This window comes from Saccopteryx leptura, unplaced genomic scaffold (assembly GCF_036850995.1).
Source record: "Saccopteryx leptura isolate mSacLep1 unplaced genomic scaffold, mSacLep1_pri_phased_curated manual_scaffold_18, whole genome shotgun sequence".
Taxonomy (NCBI): Eukaryota; Metazoa; Chordata; class Mammalia; order Chiroptera; family Emballonuridae; genus Saccopteryx; species Saccopteryx leptura.
This window is the reverse complement of record NW_027095700.1, coordinates 648,028-662,078: the sequence shown is the minus strand read 5'-3', so window position 1 is coordinate 662,078 and position 14,051 is coordinate 648,028. Positions and strand designations below refer to the sequence as shown.

The window sequence follows — 14,051 nt, the reverse complement described above, 5'->3', positions numbered from 1 at the left end:
GGGCGACGCTCTGCCCACCAGGGGCGTCGCTCCACCGCGATCAGAGCCACTCTAGCGCCTGGGGAAGAGGCCGAGGAGCCATCCCCAGCGCCCGGGCCATCTTTGCTCCAATGGAGCCTTGGCTGCGGGAGGGGAAGAGAGAGACAGAGAGGAAGGAGGGGGAGGGGTGGAGAAGCAAATGGGCGCTTCTCCTGTGTGCCCTGGCCGGGAATCGAACCCGGGTCCCCCGCACGCCAGGCTGACGCTCTACCGCTGAGCCAACCGGCCAGGGCCCAATATATTTTTTTAAACTATGAAAACGACACAAAGCTCTCTCTGTCTGATGGCCATTTTAGGATTTTAAAATCATTTTAACATAAAAATAATTTTCCAAAAATACTCCGGTCTCTTTCTCTTATAAGTCATTTTTTTTTCCTCCTGTAAAAAGTCTCCCCTGCCCTGCCTTCTTGCATAAAGCACTTAGTCTGCGCTGAAAGTGCCCTTGAGAGACCTAATGTGATACCGGGATGGAGGGTGGGGGCAGGGGCAGGGGAGGGCACGAGGAAGCTGTCCATCTAAGGTTCCGACATCCCCTCCCCTGGGCTGCAGCTCCTGCAAATCAGGACCACACCGAATGGAGGGAAAGGTGGAGAGACAGGCAACCTCAGAGAAGAGAGAAACCCCCGCCCCATCGTGGACGGACGGCCCACATGACAGGACTTCATCCGACGGGACAGCTGCCGCACAGACACAGCTCCGGGAAACAGTGTTCGGATTTCAGAACCGCGCAGCTCATCGGTACCGACCGTCTCCGAACATCCTTTGCCAGAGCATCGGTAGTGTCTGACGTATGGGGGGAGGGGAAGGGAGCTTTCTCCTCTCCCTCCATCTATCAGAGCAGTTTGCTTTTCTTCTGGGTTTGGCACAGGTATCTTCTTCCCTCCCGTCTCAGCCATCAGAGACCTTCTGAATGGGACCCAGACCTCACACTGTCCAGGGGGTGGCTTCGTGCTTTCCGGGCTGCACGCCCCACGTGGGAACCGTACACCCCACCTCCGGTATGACTCTGTGTGTGTGTGTGTGTGTGTGTGTGTGTGTGTGTGTGTGTGTGTTTCAAACTTCTTGATGAGGACTACGAAAAAGTACAGGCTCCCGGAACCAGGGATGAGTGGGTTTTAAAGTCCAGCCAACGCATCACGCCCACGCAGTTCTGGAGCCGACAGGGTGGAGTCTGGAGGTTGTCACAACCCCATCCGCGCTAACTGCTGGTCCGTTAGAATTCTTGCCTTTCACACGCTGCATGTTTACTTCCACAGATCTAGAACACACACCTGCAAGGGGGGAGACAGACAGAGAGCGAGAGTGAGAGAGAGCCATTGTTATCTTCCAAGACAATGCAAAGGCACCTTCTGAGCTGAGCTTGGCTAATCATGTGGCCCACCAACTCTGTTTTATAAATAAAGTTTTATTGGTACAAAGTTATGAACATTCAGATCAGCTCTAACAACACCCTTCATGCTGAGCATCTGAACAACCCACCCCAAGTTAACATTAACAGCAGGGAGGAGAAGAGCCAGGTCAAGGGCAAAGCCAGGAACTAGCACATTGGTAGAGTCTCAGCAGGTGTCACAGACCAGTGGACTCCAGTAGAAAGGCAGGTGACAATGAAGTCTCAGCACCTGGGCTTTGAGAACCTTTCTACTACAACACCTGGCCTCCCAGGGCCCCCTGCTTCACACTCAAGAAAATCTCAAAGACCAGACATCTCATGGGACCCAAGGGACCTGTGGAATGCAGGGTCCTGCCTTTATCAGCAGGGGATCCAGGTTGGGGCCAGAAACTTGGGCCTCAGACAGGAGTAAGTTTCTCAGCATCGACCCTCAGGTCTCACTTGTCCAGCTTTCCTCTGTTCTGCCCCACGCCCTCCACCCCCAGAAAATCCCGGGTGCTGCTTACAGAGCTGTCGGATGCACTCCTGCCCACTTTGTCTGCTCGGGAGTTCCAGCAAACCTCAACGATGCCACCGGTGCCTCATAGCTGTGGACAAGACTTCCACTCTGTAATGAAAGGGTCATCACACATGACGTGACAGGGGCTCAGAACCCTGCAGCGGTGCATGTGCATTCTGCCACCCCCCCGGTGTGCTAGCACAGAAAGTCTCAAACACCCAGGAGCTAAAGCATGTTCAGCACACACTCTGGTGGCTGTAGAGACGTGTCTGTCAGACTTCCCACTACGCGAGTGTAGCTGACGTCTGACTGACTGCACATGGAACCCGCCTCCCCCCTTCGGCTGAGGACACACCTTCCACAGCCATTCTCAGACCATGTCTGATGGCGGTGAGGACACTAAGGTGGCGGGGGACTGGGATGGAGCCAGTCAACAATATTATACATGTCTTTGTATGTAAAGAAGGCATCCACCTCATGGGGGATTCTAGTATGACGTTCAGAAAGGACTCGGGGGATTATCTGGGTGTTCCAGATATGCACGCACTTGTCAAAGGAACCGCTGGCCAGGTACTTCCCGTCGGGGCTGAAAGCTACGCTGTAGACGGGCTCCTGGTGCTTGGTGAGAGTGTGGGTGCACACGCTGCGCTCCACGTCCCACAGCCGGACCGTGGAGTCGAATGAAGTGCTAGAAAGGACATGAGGAGACATCACCATGGAAGCACCATGCTTCCTTCCAGTTCCCCAAGATGGGTGACACGCAGGGCTGGGCAAAAGGAGGTTTACAGCAGTGACCCTGTGAGACAGAGGTTACTTGGAAAAATAGACCTAGGCCAGGTTCATCCATTCCTGCCTTTTCTATACCTATGGACGGTCAATGCTCCTGTAGGACATTTACTGCATTCCCTAAAATGGTCCCACAATTCAAAACACAAGAACTGATCGTTACCAACAGCACAACTGGGGATAATGGCAAGTGAAGGGAATAAAAGTTTTTTTTTTTAATTTTATTTATTCATTTTAGAGAGGAGAGAGAAAGGGAGAGAGAGAGAGAGAGAGAGAGAGAGAGAGAGAGAGGAGCGAGAGACAGAGAGAGAAGGTGGGGAGGAGCTGGAAGCATCAACTCCCATATGTGCCTTGACCAGGCAAGCCCAGGGTTTTGAACTGGTGACCTCAGCATTTCCAGGTCAATGCTTTATCCACTGTGCCACCAGAGGTCAGGTGAGAATAAAAGTTTTAACATAAGGGCAATAAAAATACAATCATATGTAAGTATGCACTCATACTCCTGAAACCTGCAAGTTTCACTTCTTCTCAAATTTGAAAGAAAGAACAGTACACACTACAAAGCTGCTATTGGGCATTCATTCTCTCTATGGGGACCCCCAAGGCACTGCTACACCCCTTCCTGAAAGGACAATGAATGTTCACACTGGGTACCAGGTGAGACAAAAGCAACCTCGCAAGCCATCAAAATGCGATTCTGATATGTTCATTATCATCGTCATTCGCGTGGGTCTTTTGTGGTCTCAGGATTCAGCCTCTCAGCTGATGCAGGAGTTCCTTCCTCCCAGTGCTGGCTAAGGAATGGCCTTGGGTCAGGCGCTTTCAGCAGCAAGGGTCCTTGCTGCTGGGGTGACTGTCCGGCCAATGCCATGTCACAGAGATGAGGGCAGGGTCCCTCTTGCTGACAGAACTGTGTCACCTGTCACCTCTCCCACTAGTCCTTCTCTGCAGTGACACGGAATAAACCTACTGCTGCTTCCTGATAGTAAGACATTCCCCCTCTCTCCAATTCTGCCTTCTCCACTAAACACCCCCCCACACTCCTTCTCATCATGGATTTCAGACCCCAACACAGCCTCTGAATCACATCAGCTTATTCTTGTAAACATTCTTATTGATTTACAGGAGAGTGGAATGTTGTATCCTGAATGGGGTCCTCTGAGCACAGGGAAGGCCACAGAGAAGTGGAGGGTCTTGGCATGATCTTCTAATGATCAACAGGAGTTCATTGGTGATAGCAAGCCACAGAGTAGCAATGGGGAGAATTTATATTGTCAGGAAGTGTGTCCATGACAAAATTTTCAGTCACAGCCGTGTGAATGCAGGACTACAGAGGTTGTCCAGGATCAAGCAGCCCACGCTTCCAGACCTCACTACCTTTAATGTCATGTCATTCAAGTAGGATTCTAGCAACATCCTGGAAGGATCCCACTTGATGGCGTTGACCTCGTTCTGAAAGAGAGAGCAAGAGATTTTGAAAAGAAATATATAGGCCCCTAGAGTAGGTACCTCAGTGGTCCAGCAGGGGGCAACAGCGCCCCGTCATCTCAGCAGCGTGAACTTGCAGTTACAGGGGTAGAGAGGGGCACCACCCCAAACACATCCCTCTTCCTCCTCTTCTTACTCTGCCTTTTCCACTGATACTAAGGCACGGCCATCATATAAAAGTCCTAGGGGCTCTTGCACACTGCAGGGACCTGCTCCAGGAAGGCTACAAAGAGCCTCAGGTGCCTCCCCAAGGAATGTGATGAGATGTCAGCTGGCGCCTGAGCCTCCTGGACTGAAGGGTGATGTTTTCCACCAAATTTAGGAAAACGGGGTATTTTTATTCTTTCTCTTCTGCAATCTGCTATTAAATCCATCCACTAAGATTTTCTTATTTGTACTTTTCATTAAGATCTTCATTTCAGATGTTATACCTCTCAGTTCTCGAATTTTTATTTGACTGTTTTTTTTTAAAGAATGTATTTTTCCATCACAGAGGAGATTACTAAAATTATATATATATAACACATAGATACAGATAACAGGACAGCAAATCCCAGAGAAAAGGGGGAGGGAGTCAGGGGCAGTGGGGCAGTGGGGATGAAATGCTGTTGGGGGGGGTGGGGATGTTATATTGAGTGGGACACTTGAATCCCACTCAAAACAATAAATTTAAAAAATAAAAAAAAGAATATAGTTTTTCTTTTTCTACAGACATCTCCCATCTGCTCACTCATTATGAATAACCTGTTCTTTATGTCCTCATGTGTTTGCCTAATAGCTTCATTAAGTCTTTCCTCTGAAATCCCACATCTGGCTCATCTCAGAGTCTGTGTTGTCTCCCAAGAAGCAGTAAAGGGCTGTATAGCACTTACTGTTTGTCCTTGGAAGGTTTTGACGGAGCAGTCATAGCTGAGTCTGCAGATATGAATACACATGACTGTGCTACAGGAGGCAAAGGTAGTGTTGTTCTGCCAGTCCACATCCATAGCGGGGGCTGTGAGGCAAGGACAGAGAGGGGACATCTGCATATACTAGCTGTCCACAGAGCTCAGTTCCTTATCTAGTAACATGATGAGAACAACTGTTCCCAGCAGGAAATAGTATTTTTTCCTGAAAGATGTGAAAAAACAAATAAAACCTGGACCTTTTTGACCCAGGGAGAAGACAGGAATCCATGTCACAGACAGCTAAATCACAGGAGATATGCTCTCTTCACGCAGAAGAAACACGTGATCTGTGGTCTTCTAGGGCCAGTGGATTGTAAGCACATTCTTCAGAGAGACGTTATAAATGAATGCTTAAGATAAAAAGTGTTGGCAGAACCTTACTGATGTTCATCCTGGACAGGTGATCCTCTTAAATAAAATAAAGCATGACACACATTCCCATGTCACAGGAGATGGCATGCCTGGTATAATGATCTTGGAATGTGTCAGTCAATCTCTGTGACCAGAAAGGCAGGACTGGTTTTGACCCTTATGCCAAACATGAGGAAAACCCACTAGATTGACCGGCTACCAGCTGTGACGGGCAGAGACGTCTGTCACAGAAATAACAGACAGAAGTCCAAATCTGTAGACTGGTTCGGCAGGGGCTCTGGAAGTGTCAATGGGGAGGGACTTCCTAACAGGTGGGGGGCTCTCCTTACAGGGCAACATAAAATGTTCTGTCCCTCGAGTTGGGACCTTCCCTCATAGTCTGTCCCCTGAATACTCAAGGCCCCTGCTTGGAGCCCTCATGTGACACCAAGATGGGGCTGTGCTATGTTAAGCTGTCCTTGTGGTGTGCCCTCCCTCAGGCACCCCAAACTACTTGTCAGTAACTACTCTGTCCTGGTATAAATATCACATCAGGGACAGGTGATCTAACAGTGCACGCTCACCCCACACATTTTGTGCGTCTCTCTGCATGGAAGACACAGCCTGTGGCCTCTCTGTTACTTCTGACAGTCCTTACTGTGGGGGTGGCCGGCTGACTCTAGGGGAAGAGGCTGCACCTAATGACAGCATGTGTCACAGAGAGCGTGGAGTGTCCAGTGGGAGTTTGCAAAACCAGAGTCCCTAGACCACTGCAACCCCACGGGGGCAGGAGCGACCTCAGTACACAAAGGGCCATGGTTAGCTGTTATGCATCTGTGCACTGATCCGGCTCTCTCGGGCTGCGTCTGGGAATTCGGATTGCCAGAAGGTCCCCACCATTCCTTAACTGGCTTCCAAACCAAAGCTGTGCAAACAACATAGTTTAATCTGCTTTCTGGATAAAAGTCTCGAATTGGGGTACAAGCCAGGCAGAGAGGGCCAATGGGTCCACCTCCCCATTATAGTCCAGACACCAGGTCTTCTATGAGCTTCCCTGCCAAAGGAAGCTCCACGTTGGCCTGTCCTAGGCAGTGTTGCAGTGGAGACCACTGGACATGCTAGATTTTGTTTTGTATGACTTTCCTCACCCTGGCTGGCTTCAGTGACCAGCTGAACCTGGGCAGGGTCTCAGGGACCACCAACATAGCTGCCATGGGACAGCAGGAAAAAAGAGAAGGCCACACCAGCTCTGTGACTCCTTCCCTGCTGTGTTTACAACATTCAGGTGTTGGGGACACTGGACCTTGCAAACCTTGGAGCACCGCTCACAGTGAATGGGTTTCCACCCGCTGAGCGAGAGTCCACAGACACGGTCCTCCAAGCATTCACAATGACTCGACAGGACATTTTATAACAGACTCTGAAGTACTGTTTCCAAATTACAAAACTAGAACCAGACTCACCAGAATGAAACGGAAACTGCTGCTTGGCCTCCCCTGTATGGGCATCCCAAATTATGGTTTTCTGCGCTCTGCAAATCAAAAAGAAATCATCAGTAACTACTCTCCTTGCCAAGCTTTCTGTAGACATGTTTATCATGCAAGAAAAGGTAGTCAGGTCCTGGCCGAGTAGCTCAGTAGGTTAGAGTGTTGTCCCCATACACCAATGTCATGGGTTCAATCCCCAGTCAGGGCACATACAGAAATCAACAAAGAATTAATAAATAAGTGGAACAACAAATCAATGCTTCTCTCTCAAATCAATCAACAGTTAAATTTAAATAAGGAAAGGGAGCATACCCCTTTTCCTTCCAAACTGGCACTGTGCAAGGAAAATACCATGTGAGCCACACAGGGAATTTTATGTTCTAGTAAGCCTTCTAAAAGCAGAAAAGAACAAAGAAAAGGTTTCACTGCAGTATGGCCGAAATATTATTGTTTCAACTTGTAACCTATATGTGTCTGTTAATGAGTTACATGGTGCTCTTTGTTGTCTGGTCTGTGGGACCCTCCCACCCCCACCACCTGGTTACAAGCTGAAAAACCTGTAATGGAGCTCATCCAAGTGTCTTCCTGGCACTCTGCAAATGAAGAGTTGAGGGAGAAATGGCCATTTCTGCAAACTCCCCTGACAGTCACTGCCCCAACTAAGGACAGGAGACAGGGCATAGCATGTATGTTATGCTGGGGTGAGGCCCCTCCAGACTGGGAATGGGGAAATGACCTTTCCCCCCTTAGAAGACAAAGTAAATCTTAAGATCTTCTGAACCTACAGATGTTGGGGAGACAGGGAAGTGTCCGGAGACAGCTCAGGGAACACCCCTGGAACTAACATCTCAATGAACCAGAACTTTCCACATTCTGGGAATCTGTATACCCCCCGGTCGATGTCAATAATGCTCTCGTTTAAAGAAGAACCGGTTATGAGCTGTGTTGACCATAGAAATTTTCTGAGGAAAGCATCTGGGCTATGAGTATCTCTGAATTCTGATTCTCCGCATTCTGGGTCAGTTCTAGACTGACCAACATCATAAATTAATTTGTTTGGTGGACCAAACACTTTTTTTGTACTTTTCTTAAGTGAGAAGCAAAGAGGCTGAGAGAGAGAGACCCCTGCATGTGCTTGACCAGGATCCACCTGGCATGTCCACTAGGGGGCAGTGTTCCTCCCATGTAGGATGTTGCTTCATTGCAAGCAGAGTCAGTTTAGTGTGTGAGGCAGAGGCCCGGGCCAACTTTCTTCCAATGGAGCCTTGGCTGTGGGAGAGAAAAAAAGAGAGACAAAGAGAAAGAAGAGGAGGAAAGGTGGAGAAGCAGAGGGATGAGTCACCTGTGTGCCCTGACTTGGAATGGAACCCAGGACATCTACATGCTGGGCCAGTGCTCTACCACTGAGCCAACCAGCTAGTACCTGGGTCAAACACTTTTACATTTATTTACTGGGACATACCTGGCACTAGAAAGAATATACAAATTTGTAATCCTGGTGCAATTTATGTTCTGCATCAGTAATTGTATAATTTTATTGATGTTTACATTGAATTTTATAGCCCAAACAATGGAAAACATTAAGTAGTAGAAAAGCTGGTAAGAATCTGAAATACACTTTCACCCCTTGGGGTCAAGCACCCACTGAAGAAGGTCAATGCCAATATCCCCATGAACTTCAAATCCTCCCTAGTTATTGTTTTCTAGAACATTATTATTATTATTATTATTATTATTGACTAGTGAAGGCAGATAGTACACAATTTGAAACATGCACTTTCCCTGACCACACAGCTCAGTGGTAGTCAAAGTGGGGTCAGGTAAAAAATGAGAAGCGAATATAAAACCAGTCCCTGAGACAACAGGAGTGAGGACAGAAAGAGCTCTTCCAAGAAAACAGTGGGAGTTTTGCATACAGGTCCATAGAGCAGTGTGGCACACTCAAGAGATGACGTGCTATCAATGAACGGTAAGGTCACATCACAGCCAACAGAACAGATAAACATGACACAAGGTTGTCTTGGCTGCTTACAAGGAAGCAGGAAGCCTTAGATTTCAAAGAAACCCCCATTTCTAGAGATTCAAGATGCCATTTAAGCCAACACTCACTTTGTCTATGCCGGCACTCAAAATGTAGTTCCCCTTTTTGTTCCACTTCAAGGCATAGATGGGGCCTTTGTGCTGGCCCAAGGTGCTGGCCAGGTTACCTGGTGGTTAGTCAAATGACAATAATAAACACTTCAACTTCAAAGCCACTGGCAGTCCATTTCATGTTCCCGCACCAGAGCCCCTCTTGTTGGACCCCAACACAAGGGAGGCTGGACTTACCAATTTCCGTCCATATTCTTGCAAAACCATCATAGGAACCTGTCGCCAACAATGTCTCATCATTCTACAGGCTGGAAAGAGACAGCCAACAGACACAGCTTAGTAGGGGCAGCTTATGACCCACCACAGACAACCTCTTACCCAAGGGCTAGAATATTATTCCACCAATAATGGGTGCCCTGTTAAGACTTATCAACCTTAGACCTGGCCAGTTGGATCAGTCATAGAACAATGGCCTGGCATGTGAAAGTCCTGGGTTCAATTTCTGGTCAGGGCAAACGAGAAAAACCCATCTACTTCTCCACCTCTCCCCCTCCTCTTCTCTCTCTCTCTCTTCCCCTTCCACAGCCATGGCTCAATTAGAGAGATTTGGCCCTGGGCACTGAGGATGGCTCCATAGCCTTCACTCAGGCACTGAGAAGAGCTTGGTTGCTGAGTAATGGAGCAAAGTGCTAGATGGGCAGAGCATCGCCCCCTAGGGGACTTGCTGAATGGACCCTGATTGGGGCGCATGTGGGAGTCTGTCTCTGCCTCCTCTCCTCTCACTGAATTAAAACAAACAAAAAACAACAACATAGAACTTATCAAACCCCATTTGACTCCAGGCAGTTCCTGGGTTACCAAAGAGATAGGTTCTGCAGGTTTGAAAAGGTGTAAATATTCATAGGCACAGAAAAGTAAAAATCAGTACTATGTTAAGACAACCATTTAAGTTGCATTTAATACACAAATGTACCTGTTCTAATTAACATAAAATTCAACTTTGCAAAAAAACCACAGAAGCTCTCTTCATATTCAGGGAACTCGCTGTAGTTTTTGTGCACATCTTTTAAATTAGAATGTAGGTAGGCCCTTGCTGGTTGGCTCAGTAGATAGAATGTTGGTCTGGTGTATGGACATCCTGGGTTTGATCCCTGGTCAAACCACACAAGAGAATTAACCATCTGCTTTTCTTCCCCTCCTCCCCCTTTCTTTTCTGTCTCCCCCTCTCACAGCCAGTGGTTTGGCTGACTCAAGTGTGGCCCTGGGTGCTGAGCATAGCTTGGTTGGTCTGAGTGTCAGCCTCAGACATTAAAAATAGCTTGGCTGATTTGAGCATCAGCCCCAGACAGGGGTTGCTGCATGGGTTCAGGTTGGGGCACATGTGGAAGTCTGTCTCACTCTCTCCCCTCTTCTTACTTAAAAAAGGAAATACCACAGGAAAAGTTACAATGAGGCTGGAGAGACTTTTCTAAGCTTCGGACAATGTGTCCACGTGGAGAAAATAAGAGTTTGTGAGGAAATGATGGAAAAGGCTGAAACACTCATAGAGAGAGAGAAATCAAAAGAAGTTAGAAAGTGGGGTGTGTCCCACATGTGCGCACACATAACCCTGTGACACAACTCCGTGAGCACTCAGAAACAAAGCCCCCATGACTGAGCCACCCCAGGGCCCCTCATGGCAGTCCCTGTGTCCACTGTTGGCTGTCGGGGAGGAGGCCCATGCTTACATTCCAGTGCAGCGAGGTCACGTCTCTGTTACTGGGGACGTCGTGTCCCCCTTCCTGGATACAGTGCCGCAGCATGAGCTGGGTGGAGGCCCCATTGCTGTTCTCACTGAGGTTCCATATCCAAGCCGTGGAGTCTCCTGACCTGCAGGGGGAAGTACACGGCACTCAGCATTCCTGTCGTTCACTGTTTTACTTTCTCCTTCCCCTCTTTGAAATCCGGGGCAGAGGCCAGACAGTAGTCCAGGGCACAGTCTGTTCTGGCGTGTGGCCCCAGGAGACCTGGGGGGAGAGGCCAGCCATAAACACAAACCCAGGCATGTTACGTGATTTATCCTCACTGGGTTTTCTTCTCCCCATCTCCACTTCACCGAGTGATTTTAAACGTCAGCATTAGTCCCCACTCCAGAGAGAAAATGACTTGGCACCAGGACTTCTGGACAATTTGACCATATAATCAGAAGCACCCATAGAAGGGCCATCCAGGGTGGGCACCCCACACCGCGGTATGCACATCTGGGAGTACGCTCCAGTCAGGTAATAGAACACGTGTTCTGTGAGGTGGCAGTCTGTACAAGAGAGAGCAGTGCAGAGGCCCACGTCCCTGAGCACCCCCAGCCTGATCCCCTCATCCAGAAGCCAGGAGGTCGCTGATGGGGTTCCAAGCACAAATTAACACATCAGACTCATGGCCTCAGAGGACTGCGGCCTTGCTGGATAATATTTCCATGTCACCATCTATCTCCATTGGTTTGAAGTGATTATCTGTCGTAGGAAACAGAAGAACATAATCACCCAGGAACCTCAGTTTTACAAACAGGTTTTTTTAAATAGAACATCACCTCTGATGATTACAACCAAACCGTGGCTTGTATAATTTAGTAAATACGTTATGTTTATTTAAATAAAGGGTGGGGCCAAAGAGGTCTACTGTGAGAAAGTTTATTCTTGTATTATTATTTATTGTCACATTATTTGCTGGGTATGAACAACTGTAGACCTACTTTGCCAGCCCCCCCCCCCCACTGTGTGTTATGTTTATTCCAAATTTGACAAAGTGATAGCAATAGTTACTCCTTATATTGTAAGTGCTGGTTTGTCAACAGCCACTGGCAAGAGAGGGGGCGAAGGTGACAACAGCCAGGTGTCTCCTGAGCACAGCCCCCAGGTCCCTGTTCACCTGAGGAGATGAAGCATTTTATCTCGCACAGCCTTCTGAGGGGTCACCTCATCATCTGGGGAGCTCCAGCACGTGGATGGCCCCATGCTCTCAGACTACCTGCCACCCTCTACCTCCACATTCACACATCCTTGTTTCCTTGGGACACATGTTTGCACAATGTTTACACACCCCTACACCTGCATTCCTATGTGCATGACGCTCATACACATGCACACAAACATGCACACACATATTTTTGAACTCAGAACCCTCAGCAATCTCTGCATTTAGGAGCAGCAGAGGAGGTGGAGGCAGGTGCTTGGCTCTCTAAACAATCTGCCCAACACTGTCCAGTGGTCACCTAATGAAGACCTGCCTTCCAGGAACTAGCTGAGACCAAGTCAGATGCACACACTGTCCTGGTGCCCGCTTGGTAACCAGGAGCTCCATACTTACACCAGGATTTTCCCAAAACCCTCCACCCAGAAGGCTGGGTGGGGACAGGGTCCTGCACTGGGAACACTGTATGCCGGATGGTGACCACGCAGTGCGGGTCCCTGCGAGCTCACAGGGAGGCACAGCTCCCTAAACCTGAGGCTGTGTAAGTAAAGAACGCCGTGTCTCAGGATTTCAGAGGAAGCCTGGGGTGGGAAGTCTCTCGGGCGGAGGGACACACATGTTCCACAGCGACCGGGGACGACTGTGCCGCAGGCAGACCCCTGTGGAGCCTTTGGCCCTGGGACGCCGTGAGAAACCATCAGAAGCCCTCCCAGGCCCGGGAGGTGGCACTCACTGACTGCGTGGGCTCCGTTCTCCTCCCCTTTCACCGTGGCCTCTCCGTTCTTGGTGGGTTGGGCTGGGGAACAGCTGCTGCGGTTGCAGTGTTCTCCGAGGTCGCTGTGGCGGCCGCTGCTGCTGCTGTCACTGCTGCTGCCACTGCTGCCACAGCATTGGCCTGCTGCTGAGCAAGCTTCTCCCACAGGGCCTGCTGCTGCATCTGCAGCATGTCGGGCATCACAGCATCCATGAGGGACAGGTACTCTAAGGGATGGCCATCAAACACCATGCTATTTTGAGGAAAGAGCCCCAGAGAAGCCCTCAGCCCTGCAGCTCCTCAGGGGACATCCTGAACTCAGGCAGATGGGTAAGGAGGATGGCACAGAGCTCAAAGCAGTACCAAAGGTGACTGCAGAGGGCTGTGTGGTGGGCACGGTGGGCATAAAGGGGGACAAGCATGCTGAAGAACAGGTGTGTAATTGCTGTGCTCAGCACAGGACCCACACCACACTTGGTGCATCACAGACATCAGAGCTCTGCCACTGGGAGAATACCAAGATGGCAGTGGAGAAGGCAAACTCACTGACTCCCTGATCACACCACAAACTGGATTACAAATTAATTTAGTAACAGTCAGCATGAAAAACCAACTTTGGACTACAAGAACAGCTCTCCAAAACCAAGGAACAGAGAAGAGCTTCACCGAGCCTGGTAGGGAGCACAGAGGTGGTGGGAGCCCCCTGCTTCCAGGAGCAAAGGATGGGGTGTGGCTGAGAGCCCAGAAGAGCTCTCATTCCAAAGAGAAGAGCAGAAAATTTCACTCACAGCCACTTTCCTGGGGACCTGGGAATGAGGTGTGCTGAAAGGGCTGGCTTGTCCTTCAAAAGGAAAGTGGGGAGAGAGAGACATACAGTGACTGGCAGAGGAATGTATGGGATGACCTGAGAAGCTGACTCATCCAGTGCAGAGGCAGCCATAACTGGGGGAGAGATTGACCCCTCCACACAGCACAAGCCTAAAGTGATTCCAGGTGACCCACCTCCAGAAAGCTCTCCAGCTCCAATCAGCACAACAAGACACAACTGAAAACAGAAAGTGGGGAGGAAGGGCAGTAACTCAGGTCTCCATGGAGATCTGAGATATACCTCCCCCTACTGAAGCTGAGAAAGCACCCCACCTCTGGAGAGAAGCTGGCATATCACACCTTCAGAGTCTCAGGTTACACCCACTGCATTCCTGGATATAGTTTCAAATAAGCTCCCTGCCGAGATCAGTAAACAAGATTACTACCAAGTTAAGAAAACTGAAAA

The 14,051-nt window shown here is 49.3% G+C and overlaps 1 pseudogene; it reads right to left on the bottom strand.

Annotated features, from left to right (window-relative positions):
- Window positions 1–1,283: 1,283 nt before the first annotated feature.
- On the bottom strand, window positions 1,284–13,031 carry LOC136386865 (F-box-like/WD repeat-containing protein TBL1X; annotated as a pseudogene).
- Between the last annotated feature and the right edge of the window lie 1,020 nt (window positions 13,032–14,051).